The sequence below is a fragment of the Portunus trituberculatus genome, chromosome 50 (assembly GCF_017591435.1).
Source record: "Portunus trituberculatus isolate SZX2019 chromosome 50, ASM1759143v1, whole genome shotgun sequence".
NCBI lineage: Eukaryota > Metazoa > Arthropoda > Malacostraca > Decapoda > Portunidae > Portunus > Portunus trituberculatus.
The window spans coordinates 29,363,585-29,378,637 of record NC_059304.1 but is presented as its reverse complement, the minus strand read 5'-3'; the positions used below and the strand labels follow the sequence as shown (position 1 = coordinate 29,378,637).

The window sequence follows — 15,053 nt, the reverse complement described above, 5'->3', positions numbered from 1 at the left end:
GGTGACGCTTGTTTCTGACCACGAGAAGTTGAATTTTCATTATATTACATATTGCTTACTTTCCTGCTTTATTTTTCTATCTTTTATAGTTATAGCATAATAGTAGTAGTATATATAGTAAGAGTATTCAAAAAGTAAGTAATTAGGTGGAAAATATAATTTTTTTGGCCTTGAGAGATGGTTTGGGACGAATTATAATTACTTCCATAAGAATACATGTATTTTGATGCTTTGGAGTAAGAACGTTTTGGAGTAAGAACGAAATTTTGAACGGAGTAAGTTCGTATTCCAAGGCACCACTGTACTGTACGTACAGTAATCCGGTAATTTGGTGTGTAATGACGATAGTGTACGTTACTATGTACGTAAAGCACTGTACATGTATTGTTCATATACATATACAATCACTTCGATTTACGACGTACGCGAGATACGACCACCTGTACTTACGACCACGTCCAGCAGATCAGCAGATGCCTATTATGAGTTTGCGTATTGTACGTTTGGCAGCGCAGTGCGCATAAGATAGTTGTGATGGTGCCCAGCATCGCGTATGACAGTTACGACAGCACATCATTTCACAGACTCACACTCACAGCATCCTACCACTTCACTTGTTGACTAGATACCGTCGCGGATATAGTAGTACCATCCTAAATTAAGGCCCCCCACACACGAAGCGATTTTAGAAGTGCGACTTGAGAAGCGCGACTCCAAAGTCATGCAAGTCCTATTGGAGCCTTCAGACGTGGTCGCGACTCGCTGGGTTGGAAGCGCAACTCGAGATATCCCTTGGTGAAGCGTGATTCCCGAGCGACTCGAGTAACATATGTTACTATGAAGCCCCACATACGAGGCGACTGCTTCCCACGATTTCATCACTACTTGCATCCCATTGGCTGGTCGGGGTGAGATTAGAGCCAATGAGCGATCAAGCAGAGTTTTCCTCCACGTGGAGTCCGAGCGTGGGGCAGCTGGGAGGGGGAGTGCGGGGTAACTGGTAACATCTGGCTTGGAGGAGTGCATTAGTGATGTATCGGATATCCGCCTCCGCGGATCCTCCGCGTTTTATTAACCTCCGCCTCCGCCTCCGCCTCCGCAATTTAAAACTGCTGAGGCGCGGATGTTTACCGGTACCTGTATTTTTCGGCACACAGTTGCACCCCAAAATATAGTAAGATGTTTGTTTCATTACGGCGTAACAGTAACATGCAACTGTAGTACGCAGTACGCACATATGGCCTCTCTGACCGCGTCTGAACGTGAAACATACGCCAGATACGGCTCTCATCTCATGCACCCCACCCACAGCTAATCTCGCACACTGCCAGACGATGATTCCTCTTTTCATTGGTTGCTGCATCCGAATTATTAAGTTATAGATTTGACACTGCCAAAACTTGATTACTATCTCCTATTGTACCCAAATTTGAGTGAGGGAAAGGAGTAACAGGAGTTTATTGTCGACGCAGTACCGGTACTGTAAATGGGTAAAAAAAGAAATCTGTTCCGCCTCCGCCTCCGCCTCCGCCTCCGCGGAGGTGTAGGCAACAACCTCCGCCTCCGCAAAAAACTATTCCATAACCTCCGCAACTACATCCGCATCCGCATTTTTTGAGAAACTGACCTCCGCCTCCGCGGAGCCACGAAATTTGACCTCCGATACATCACTAGAGTGCATCACAACCACGCATAGCAAGATGAGTGACCAGGGATCTGCTGACCGCTTTGATACCGAATTATTAATAGATGAAATAGAAAAAACGTCCAGCCATTTGGGATATGGCATGTGCTGATTACAAGGATAGGGTAGTCAAAAAGAGATGCTGTGAGGAATTAGTGGATATATTCTGCAGTATGGCGGGGGAGGGGGTATGCTGTCGCTACACCAGTCGCTGTGTGTGTGGGGTCAACCTAGAATCGCGCTTCTAAAATCGCTTCGTGTGTGGGGGGCCTAAAGGTCAGGGTGGGGTCAGATACCTGACCGCACTTGTTTACAGCGTTGCCATGTTTCCGCCAGAGGTTGCTATGACTCCTTTTTTTTCCTCCTCCCCATCTGTCTCTCACTGCCTCCCTCCCCTCCTTCCTCTCTCTCTCTCTCTCTCTCTCTCTCTCTCTCTCTCTCTCTCTCTCTCTCTCTCTCTCTCTCTCTCTCTCTGCTTCCTGGATGTTACTTTTCACGGTATAGTATGCCAATACAGTAATCGCCCGCGTATCTGGATCGCCACTATCCGGAATAACATCTTCATAAGATGTAAATATATTTGTGTGTGTGTGTGTGTGTGTATATATATATATATATATATATATATATATATATATATATATATATATATATATATATATATATTGTTCCAGCCTAGCAGTGAAAAGTGGTTGAGTTGTTCGTTTAGATTTCTCTGTGAGACGCTCCAAGGCAGAATTTTCAAGTATCAAATGGCCAAGATGAGCTGCTTTGTCGTTAATGAGTTTATTTTTTGATAATTAAATAACCTTCCCATCAGGAAGCCATTTTTAAATGTCTTGTGTGATTGTGTCATAGCCTGACTCACGCCCTACACAGTACTTGGCCAGGAGTCAAGTAGGGAGGTGTGTCATTTAGCTCTTTAATTTTTACCTGACAGATATAAGTTGATGAGAATTAGAATGACAAACATCAAGAAGAGAAGACAACTAGAAACAAACAAACAAATGTATTGTTGTGAGACCCCGCTGGACTTTCTATTCTGGCCTCCCCTCTCCCCTCAGTCATGCGTGTTATCTCCCCCTCCAAGACGCTGGCTTCACCCCATGCCTCACTGCCAGGCTTCTCCACCATCTCTCTATATCATAAGACTGTTATGATCTTTTCAAACACTTTTTTTTTTTCTTACTGCCTTCATCATCACAACTTTACATGACAGCTCTCACAATAATAGTTACAAAAAATCATGTTGAGACAAAGGTAGAAAGCTGTACCAGACAAACAATAAATACATCACTATCATTATCTCACTTCAATACGCTAATAATGACTAAGATAGTGTCCAGTTCAGCAGTGAAACAGCAGATTGCCATGACGCTGCTGATGGCACCTTCCCAACCCTCACATTTTCTAGAGAAGCAGGTATCTAATATGTTATCATTCAGTCATTCTCCAGGAAGTCATTATTGTATACACAATCATTTAATGTGCTTTCATTCATTGTTTTCTTAGCCATTTGGGTTATGTACATGTTTTTTCTCAATTTATAAGGGGTTGGGAGAGGAAATTCCGCGTATCCGGATATTTTGCGTATCCACCAGGGCCTTGGCTACTATAATCCGGATATGTGAGCGATTACTGTATTGAAATTTAGACTTTACTTCCACACCACCCAATGGCGTAAAAGTCTTTTCTTTCTTTAATCTACCATATTAATATATTATCAACTAAGCAACTGAAAACAATGCTGTATACAAAGATAAATGTTATTGTATCTATACATTATCTCACACTTAAAATGGATGAGAAAGATAAATCTTAAAATAAACATACTTATATTTTGAGTGCAAAAGTATATCTGATTTACGACCGTTTCGACTTACGGCCGGTTGGTCGTAACCGATCTTGGTTGTAACCCGGATGGTGCCTGTACAGTGTTTCCCCGCCACTTCACGGTTCATGATAAAACAAGAAAATACAGCCATATTGGCAGCCATATTGCGGAAAAACCCGTTTCATGTTCATGGGTGAGAGAGGTTTCCAAGCATGCCAAACAAAGAGATGAGTTGACTCAGAGGCTTTGTACATACCCATGGGCACTCATACAAGGCACATAATTGGTTCCCGTCCCGAGATCGACCAATGAGGGTACAAGTGGATTTATCCCATGAGCTGATTGGCTGTGCATCATCTCAGCCTCACCCAACATCTTCCCTTGTTGTATCCAAGGCCCATAGAATAGAAGGTAGACCTACATGCAGCTCTAAGGGGAAAAGGGCGGGGGCTAGTGATGTCAGCGGGTTCACCAACAGGGGAGCTTCCTCGCAGGACATGTCTTTCTTGCATGGAAACCTCTCGCTCTCCCTCTGCCCACTGAGCAAATCATACATACCTGGCACAGGAGACAAGTTTTGTGAAGGCTTCTCTGCATTTTATTACTGCTTCACACCCTCTCTCTCTCTCTCTCTCTCTCTCTCTCTCTCTCTCTCTCTCTCTCTCTCTCTCTCTCTCTCTCTCTCTCTCTCTCTCTCTCCCCCCCTGACCACTGTATCATTATCATATTTAATGATATCAATACTCTTGCTGTTATTAGTTATTATTATTATTATTATTATTATTATTATTATTATTATTATTATTATTAAACTTTTGCTCTTATTATTATTAATATTAATATAGTATTGCTGTTTTCGTTATTATTATTATTGTTATTATTTCATTTTTACGTTACATATATAACTCAGGCAATTTATATCTACACAACTGAATGGGGACTTCTCAATAACTAGATATCAGAAATTTACTTCTCAGTAACTAGACATCAGAAATTTACTAATGTAATAGACTTAAGGTGCAAAATTACCAGGAAAAAAAATAATAATGGTTTTCATTTATCACATACTACATATCTTATACTACTGATAATTAAAACAGTCACGCACTGCACAACTTGGCATTGTGACCGATGTTGGCGCGGAACAGAGAGAATGGGAGAGAGAGAAGCAGCTTGCTAACTGAACCAACGTCCCCGCTCTGACCACTTGTGAACCAGCTGATGTCACGGATACACATATTAGACTCATTTTGAATGCCTCGTAGGTCGACCTTCTATTCCATGGGCCTTGGTTGTATCTTGCCAGTCTCGTCCACGCTGTAGACTGTCTCGCATACTGTATCTTAGTGTTGTGTTCGCGATAAAGTTTTTTTTGTTTAAGTAGTGATTCGTTAAGCCCTTACAATGCTGCCTAAGCTCTGTGCCCCTGCGAAAGCTTCCTCTAGTGAGCCCAAGAGCAAGAAAAAGAAGATAACCATTAGTGAAAAAGTGAAACTTTTGGATATGATCAAAGAGGGCAGAAGAGGATGAGTGTTACGTATCGTATGGGGGGGGGGAGAGAGAGAGAGAAAGAGAGTAAATGTATAATTACTATATAAGGTTTTATAATTAGATTTAAGTAAAATACTGTATATGTAAAGTATAAATACTGTTTACATATTTTAAACATTCTGGTACCCCCATACACATATACGAAAGTTCCTAGGGGGGCAAATCCTACTTCGCGGTTTTTCACCTTTCGAGGGGGTTCTGGTATCCATTAACCGCGATAAATGAGGGATCACTGTATTCTTATCGATGTATTCCTTCAGCTGGAAATCATAAAGTCCTGGGGTCTTTCCTGGACCTGTGCAATCAGTGCTTCACAGTCAAACAAACATTGTCTTCTGCCTTCTTTGCTTTTAGGAATAGTTTGACTCTGTGATCCAGGTGACAAGGTGATGGCAACTAAAAGTGGCTCTTTTGCAAGCTGCCTTTGAAAATAATGGGTTCTATCGCTGTCCAATTTGACAGGCCACAGTTGCGTGGTCGGAAAAATTGACCTGCCTGCCACTATTTTGTGGTCGCCACAATAAAAGTGGCCCATGTGTATGCAGCCATAGAGATGTGTGTGTTCTGTTGTGACAATTTTTTTTGTGGCAGCCACTGACCATAAAAATGTGTTTCGTGTGCACCCAGCCTAACATTTTATACTTTTGGAGAGGGAATTTCCAAGTGTTTTTATTGATACAGTAATCACCTGTGTATCTGGATTATGGCAGCCAAGGCCATGCCAGATGCGCGAAATATCCGAATACGCGGAATTTCCCCTTTTAAATTGAGAAAAACATACATAATCCAAATGAATAAGAAAATATATGAAAGCACATTAAATGCATAATCTGGAACAAAAAATGGTACATAAACAGTGCAAGAGGTGGTGAGATGTACACACAGCAGTGAGTGATGGTGGGACGTACATATACACAGCAGGAAGTGGTTGGGTGGAATAGGGAGTAGGGAGAAGGCAGCCTACAGCCCTTCCTTACCATTGAAGTTGGCCACCATGCTGATGTCTTGTGGGTATGGAGCATTTGTATACTCTGCAAACTTGATAAATAAAACAAGACAAACAAGAAGAAAAATAATATAAAAATGAAATTATTAAAATTGAAAAACAAACACAAACCTGTCTGGGCTGTGGTGTAGGGGTGCATGAAGATGGTGTGGGCAGCTCCGGATAGTAATGTATTCCAGATAGTGGCTATCTGGATACGCACTGTACTTCACATAAAGTATAATTTTAAAAAGTTGGCTAGGACTAATGGAGGTTTTACCTGTAACTCACCTCGGTCGCCTGCTGGTCACCCAGCCAGTCTTCCCCATTACGGAGTGAGCTCAGAGTTCATAGATCGATCTTCGGGTAGGACTGAGACCACACCACACACAACACACACCGGGAAAGCGAGGCCACAACCCGTTGAGTTACATCCCGTACCTATTTACTGCTAGGTGAACAGGGGCCACACATTAAGAGGCTTGCCCATTTGCCTTGCAGCTCCTGGGACTCGAACCCGACCCTCTCGATTGTGAGTCGAGTGTGCTAACCACTACACTACGCAGTGTGTGTGTGTGTGTGTGTGTGTTTACCTAGTTGTATTTACCTAGTTGTAGTTTTACAGGGCCTGGGCTTTATGCTCGTGTGGCCCCATCTCCATATCTACACTTATCCAATCTTACTTTAAAAGTGTGCACACTCGTTGCAGACACTACTTCTTCATCTAAACTGTTCCACGTCTCAATACATCTCTGCGGGAAACTATATTTTTTAATATCTCTCAGACATCTTCCTTTCTCAGCTTTTTACTATGCGATCTTGTGCTTGGTGTCATATTCTTCTCTCAGGATCAGTTTCTCATTATCCACTTGGTCCATTCCGTTGATCAATTTATAGACTTGTATCAGGTCTCCTCTCTCCCTTCTTTGTTCCAAGGTTGGTAGATCCATAGCCTTTAGTCTCTCCTCATATGTCATCCCTTCAATTTCTGGGACCATTCTTGTAGCCATTTTTTGTAGCCTCTCCAATTTCCGTATGTGTTTCTTTTTATGAGGGGTCCACACTACTCCTGCATATTCCAATCTGGGTCTTATTATAGTATTTATCAATTTCTTCATCATTTCTTTGTCCATGTAGTGAAATGCTACTCCAATATTCCTCAGTAAATTATGTTTCTCTAAAAATTCTACCAATATGGCTTACTGGTTGATTGTTTTCTTCCATCGTCACTCCTAAGTCCTTTTCCTTTTTGACTTTCTCCAGTTCTACTCCATCTCCCATCTTATAGATTCCCACAGGTCGTCTTTCACTCTTTCCCATTTCCATGACATGGCTTTTGTTCACATTGAATTCCATTTCCCACTTCTTACTCCATTCCCAGATCTTATTTAGGTCTTCTTGCAGTATTTCACAATCCTCCTTTTGCTTTATAACTCTGCACAGTTTCGTATCATCCATAAACAAATTTATGTAGCTGTTCACTCCTTCTGGCATGTCGTTAATATAAATGAGGAAAAGTACTGGTGCCAATACTGACCCCTGTGGCACTCCGCTTTCTACTGCTCTCCACTTGGACTTCATATCTTTAACTACCGTCCTTATTTCTCTCCCCCCTCAAATAATTTTCTATCCATCTCAATGTGCTTCCTTTTAAGCCACCCTTCTCCTCTAACTTCCACAGTAATCTTGCGTGTGGCACTTTGTCAAACGCCTTTTTTAAATCCAAATAGATGCAGTCAACCCATCCCTCTCTCTCTTGTACTCTATCAACTATTCTAGAATAGAAACTCAATAAATTTGTTACACAAGATCGTCCTTTTCTAAAACCAAATTGGCTATTTGATATTAATTTGTTGTCTTCAAGGAACTCGATCCATTGTTTCTTTATTATTCTTTCACACATCTTGCATATTACACTAGTTAGTGATACCGGTCTGTAATTTAAAGGTTCTTCTTTCCTTCCACTCTTATATATGGGAACCACCTCAGCTCTTTTCCATTCTACTGGCACTGTTCCATTTTCTATTGAGCATTTTATGATGTTGTATATAGGACTTGCTAGTTCTTCCCTACATTCTTTCAGTATTCTGCCTGAGACTTCATCCGGTCCCATTGCCTTCTCTTCATCCAGTTCCTTCATTAACTCTTTTATTTCAAGCTTGGTTACTTTAATTTCTTTCATATAAATTGTCTCTCCATTACCCTGTGGCCTCTCAAATTTGGATTCTTTAGTAAAGACCTCCTGGAATTTTTTATTTGATAGTTCTGCCATACTTTTTGGGTCTTTGTGTGTGTGTGTGTGTGTGTGTGTGTGTGTGTGTGTGTGTGTGTGTGTGTGTGTGTGTGTGTGTGTGTGTGTATGTGTGTGTGTGTGTATTTTACCTAGATGTATTTACCTAGTTGTAGTTTTACAGGGCCTGGGCTTTATGCTCGTGTGGCCCCGTCTCCATATCTACACTTATCCAATCTTACTTTAAAAGTATGCACACTCATTGCAGACACTACTTCTTCATTTAAACTGTTCCACGTCTCAATACATCTTTGCGGGAAACTATATTTTTTAACATCTCGCAGTCATCTTCCTTTTCTCAGCTTTTTACTATGCGATCTTGTGCTTCAGATGTCATATTCTTCTCTCAGGATCAGTTTCTCATTATCCACTTGGTCCATTCCGTTGATAAATTTATAAACTTGTATCAGGTCTCCTCTCTCCCTTCTTTGGTAGATCCATAGTCTTTAGTCTCTCCTCATATGTCATCCCTTCAAATTCTGGAATCATTCTTGTAGCCATTTTTTGTAGCCTCTCCAATTTCCTGCATATTCCAATCTGGGTCTTATTATAGTACTTAACAATTTCTTCATCATTTCTTTGTCCATGTAGTGAAATGCTATTCCAATATTACTTAGCAAATTATATGTTTCTTTAAAAATTCTATCAATATGGCTTACTGGTTGATTGTTTTCTTCCATCGTCACTCCTAAATCCTTTTCCTTTTTAACTTTGTCCAGTTCTACTCCATCTCCCATCTTATAGATTCCCACAGGTCGTCTTTCAGTTTTTCCCATTTCCATGACATGGCTTTTGTTCATATTGAATTCCATTTCCCATTTTTTTTTCCATTCCCAGATCTAATTTAGGTCTTCTTGCAGTATTTCACAATCCTCCTTTTGCTTTATAACTCTGCACAGTTTTGTATCATCTGCAAACAGATTTATATAGCTGTTCACTCCTTCTGGCATGTCGTTAATATAAATGAGGAAAAGTATTGGTGCCAATACTGATCCCTGTGGCACTCTGCTTTCTACTGTTCTCCACTTGGACTTCATATCTTTAACTATCGTCCTTATTTCTCTCCCCCTCAAATAATTTTCTATCCATCTCAATGTGCTTTTTTTTAAGCCACCCTTCTCCTCTAACTTCCATAGTAATCTTGCATGTGGCACTTTGTCAAACGCCTTTTTTTTTTAAATCCAAATAAATACAGTCAACCCATCCTTCTTTCTCTTGTACTCTATCAACTATTCTAGAAAAGAAACACAATAAATTAGTTACACACGACCGTCTTTTTCTAAAACCAAATTGGCTGTTTGATATTAATTTGTTGTCTTCAAGGAACTCGATCCATTGTTTCTTTATTATTCTTTCACACATCTTGCATATTACACTAGTTAGTGATACCGGGCTGTAATTTAAAGGTTCTTCCTTCCTTCCGTGTGTATTTACCTAGTTGTATTTACCTAGTTGTAGTTTTACAGGCCTGGGCTTTATGCTCGTGTGGCCCCGTCTACATATCTACACTTATCCAATCTTACTTTAAAAGTGTGCACACTCGTTGCAGACACTACTTCTTCCTCTAAAGTGTTCCACGTCTCAATACATCTCTGCGGGAAACTATATTTTTTAATATCTCTCAGACATCTTCCCTTTCTCAGCTTTTTACTATGCGATCTTATGCTTCGGATGTCATATTCTTCTCTCAGGATCAGTTTCTCATTATCCACTTGGTCCATTCCGTTGATCAATTTATAGACTTGTATCAGGTCTCCTCTCTCCCTTCTTTGTTCCAAGGTTGGTAGATCCATAGCCTTTAGTCTCTCCTCATATGTCATCCCTTCAAGTTCTGGGACCATTCTTGTAGCCATTTTTTGTAGCCTCTCCAATTTTCTTATGTGTTTCTTTTTATGAGGGGTCCACACTACTCCTGCATATTCCAATCTAGGTCTTATTATAGTATTTATCAATTTCTTCATCATTTCTTTGTCCATGTAGTGAAATGCTACTCCAATATTCCTCAGCAAATTATATGTTTCTCTAAAAATTCTATCAATATGGCTTACTGGTTGATTGTTTTCTTCCATCGTCACTCCTAAGTCCTTTTCCTTTTGACTTTCTCCAGTTCTACACCATCTCCCACCTTATAGATTCCCACAGGTCGTCTTTCACTCTTTCCCATTTCCATGACATGGCTTTTGTTCACATTGAATTCCATTTCCACTTCTTACTCCATTCCCAGATCTTATTTAGGTCTTCTTGCAGTATTTCACAATCCTCCTTTTGCTTTATAACTCTGCACAGTTTCGTATAATCTGCAAACAAATTTATGTAGCTGTTCACTCCTTCTGGCATGTCGTTAATATAAATGAGGAAAAGTATTGGTGCCAATACTGACCCCTGTGGCACTCCGCTTTCTACTGCTCTCCACTTGGACTTCATATCTTTAACTACCGTCCTTATTTCTCTCCCCCTCACATAATTTTCTATCCATCTCAATGTGCTTCCTTTTAAGCCACCCTTCTCCTCTAACTTCCACAGTAATCTTGCATGTGGCACTTTGTCAAACGCCTTTTTTAAATCCAAGTAGATGCAGTCAACCCATCCCTCTCTCTCTTGTACTCTATCAACTATTCTAGAATAGAAACTCAATAAATTAGTTACACAAGACCGTTCTTTTCTAAAACCAAATTGGCTATTTGATATTAATTTGTTGTCTTCAAGGAACTCGATCCATTGTTTCTTTATTATTCTTTCACACATCTTGCATATTACACTAGTTAGTGATACCGGTCTGTAATTTAAAGGTTCTTCTTTCCTTCCACTCTTATATATGGGAACCACCTCAGCTCTTTTCCATTCTACTGGTACTGTTCCATTTTCTATTGAGCATTTTATGATGTTTTATATAGGACTTGCTAGTTCTTCCCTACATTCTTTCAGTATTCTGCCTGAGACTTCATCCGGTCCCATTGCCTTCTCTTCATCCAGTTCCTTCATTAACTCTTTTATTTCAAGCTTGGTTACTTTAATCTCTTTCATATAGATTGTCTCTCTATTACCCTGTGGCCTCTAAAATTTGGATTCATTAGTAAAGACCTGGAATTTTTTATTTGATAGTTCTGCCATACTTTTTGGGTTTTCCACCATCCCGTTCTCTCCTTTTAACCTTTCTATTATTTCTTTTTGCCTAATTGTTCCATTTATGAATCTATAGAACAATTTTGGTTGCTCCTTACATTTTTCGACAATATCTTTTTCGAAGTTCTTTTCCTCTTCCTTCCTCACCTTAACATATTCATTTCTCGCTGCCTTGAAGTTTTCCTTGTTTGTTGGATTCCTATTTTTCCACCTTTTCCATGCTCCATCTCTTTTTCTCCTTTGCCCTAGCACACCTTGCATTAAACCAATCTTTCTTTCCTTCTTCTTTTGGTCTATATTTTGGGACATATTCCCTGACTCCTGTTTTGTATATTTCCAAAAATAAGTTATATTTGTCTTGTATTGTCTCTGAGTTTTCCATCTCCTCCCAGTCTACGTTTTTAAAATAGTTCTTGAGATTCTCAATATCAGCCTTTCTGTAATTTAATCGGTCTGCTTTGTATGAATCGTCTCTATCTTCCTTTCCTTCTTCTATATCTATTTCTAATATTGCATGGTCACTCTTTCCCAATGGGCACTTATATCTTATATCGTCATTCATTTGTATACCCCTTGTAAAAATTAGGTCCAATCTCGCCGGCTCGTCGTTTCCTCTGAATCTTGTGCATTCCTTTACTCTCTGGTCCATCATATTGTCTTTCATTAGGTTTAAGAATCTTTCTCCCCAGGCTTCTTCCCCCATACCACTTTCATAATTTTCCCAGTCCACTTCTTTACAGTTGAAATCTCCTACTAATATCACTTTTCTCCTTTCTTTAACGATTCTCATTAGACTCCTTATTGTGTCGTCTATCATGTCTTTATATTCTTGATTGGTCCATGAATTTGTTTTTGGTGGTACATATGTTTCAATGATTGTTATCTCTTTTTTATTAATATGCATCTTAATATACAATACTTCTTCTTTCCTTCCCCACATTCCACTTGATTGTGTGTGTGTGTGTGTGGGTGTGTGTTCACCTAGTTGTATTCACCTAGTTGTAATTTTACAGGGCCTGGGTATCATACTCGTGTGGCCCCGTCTCTATATCTACACACATCCAACTTTCCTTTAAAAGTATGCACACTCCTCGCTGACACCACCTCCTCACTCAAACCATTCCACACCTCCATGCATCTTTGTGGGAAACTATATTTCTTCACATCCTTCAAGCATATTCCCTTGGCTATCTTTTTACTATGCGATCTTCTAGTTCTATGTAAGTTTTCCTCTCTCAACATCATTTGCTCATTATCCACTTCATCCAGTCCGTTCAACAGTTTATAAACCTGTATTAAATCTCCTTTCTCTTCTTTGTTCCAAGGTAGGCAAATTAATTTCTTTTAATCTCTCCTCATAGGTCATTTTTGCCAATTCTGGAACCATTTTTGTTGCCATTCTCTGCAATCTCTCCAACTTCCTTATATGCTTTTTTTTACAAGGGGACCAAACCACTCCAGCATATTCCAATCTTGGTCTAATTACCGTACTAATTAATTTCTTCATCATATCTTTATCCATATAATGGAAGGCTAATCCAATATTTTTTATCAAATTATACGTTTCTCCAAACATCTTATCAATATGAGCCTCAAACTGCCCATGGTCTTGTATTATCACTCCCAAATCCTTTTCCTTTTCCACCTTTTTCAACACTACTTCTTCACCCATCTTATATGACCCTCTTGGCCGTCTTCCACTCTTCCCATCTCCATCACATGACTTTTGCTCAGATTAAATTCCATTTGCCACCTCTTGCTCCACTCCCAAATCTTATCCAGGTCTGCCTGTAAAATTTCACAATCTTCTTCACTCTTCACACACCTACACAACTTCGCATCATCCGCAAACAAATTAATATAACTGTTTACTCCTCTGGCATGTCATTAATATATACAAGGAAAAGTATTGGTGCCAGCACTGAGCCTTGTGGGACTCCACTCTCCACCACCAACCAGTCCGACTTTGCATCCCTTATTACCGTTCTCATCTCCCTCCATCTCAAGTAGTTTTCCATCCACTTTAACACTTTTCCTTTCAGTCCTCCATAAATCTCTAGTTTCCATAACAGTCTCATGTGAGCTACCTTGTCAAAAGCTTTTTTTAAATCCAAATATACAGAGTCCATCCATCCTCTCTCTCTTGTATTTTGTCAACCACTCTTGAATAAAAGCTCAGTAGATTTGTTACACATGACCTCCCTTTCCTGAAGCCAAATTGATGATCCGATAATAACTTATGATCCTCCAGGAACCGTATCCAATATTTCTTTATCACCCTCTCACAAATCTTACCGACCACACTTGTTTGAGACACAGGTCTATAGTTAAGAGGCTCTTCCTTACTGCCTCCCTTATAAATGGGCACCACTTCAGCTCTCTTCCACTCTACTGGTACTTCCCCGGTTTCTAATGAACACCTTATAATATCATATAATGGATCAATCAATTCTTCTCTACACTCCTTCAATAATTTTCCTGAAACTTCATCTGGTCCCATCGCTTTATCATCTTTAAGTTCCTCCAACATTTTATATAACTCCTTTTAGGTATCTTAATGTCATCCATGTGCACATTTCCTTGTACATTCTGAGGCTTTACAAACATTGTTTCTTCAGTAAATACTTGCTGAAACCTATTATTTAGCAATTCCGCTATATTCTTAGGGTCATCTACTATCCCTTGCTCTCCTTTTAATCTTTCAATGGACTCTCTTTTAAGTTTACCATTTATGAACCTGTAAAACAATTTTGGATGTTCCTTACTCTTGTCTACAATATCTTTTTCAAATTTTCTTTCTTCCTCCTCCTTACCCTCACATACTCATTTCTCGCCACTCTATAATTCTCCTTATTTAGTATATTCCTGCTCTTTTCCATCTTTTCCAAGCCACATCTCTCTTTTCCTTAGCCTTAACACAAGTTGCATTAAACCAATCCTTTCTTCCTTCCTCTCTCGGTTTATACTTTGGTACAAATTTCATAACTCCTTCTTTATAATATTTCATAAAAATCTCATATTTCTTTTGCACTTCTCTGATTTGTAACATCTCCTCCCAATCTAATTTTCTGAAATAATTTTTCAAACTTTCTGTGTCCATCTTTCTATAATTCAATCTACCACTCCTGTATGTCTCGTCCTTCCTTCGCTGTGTTGTTGCTATCTGCATTTCCATAACCACATGATCACTCTTTCCCAAAGGACACTTGTATTGTATATCTCCACATAGGTACACTTCTCTTGTTAACACCAAATCCAGTCTAGCCGGTTCATCATCTCCTCTATATCTAGTATTTTCCTTCACCCTCTGTTCCATCATATTTTCCATCATTAGATTAAGAAATCTCTCTCCCATGCTTCCTCTCCAACACCACTTACTAGATTTTCCCAATCCACCTCCTTACAATTAAAATCTCCTACTAGTATCACCTTTCTTTTCCAGATAATACACTTTCCAAACTCTGTAAAGTATCCTTGATCATATTGTCGTATTCCTTAATGTCCAAGAATTTGTTTTAGGAGGTACATAGGTCACCATGATTATTAATTCTTTTCCATCACTTTTTATCCTTATGCTTATCACTTC

The 15,053-nt window shown here is 39.5% G+C and overlaps 1 protein-coding gene across 2 annotated transcripts in view; it reads left to right on the top strand.

Annotated features, from left to right (window-relative positions):
* LOC123500131 (YY1-associated factor 2-like) overlaps positions 1 to 15,053 on the top strand; it is a 292,440-nt gene that overhangs the window by 54,241 nt on the left and 223,146 nt on the right. The window lies entirely within an intron of this gene.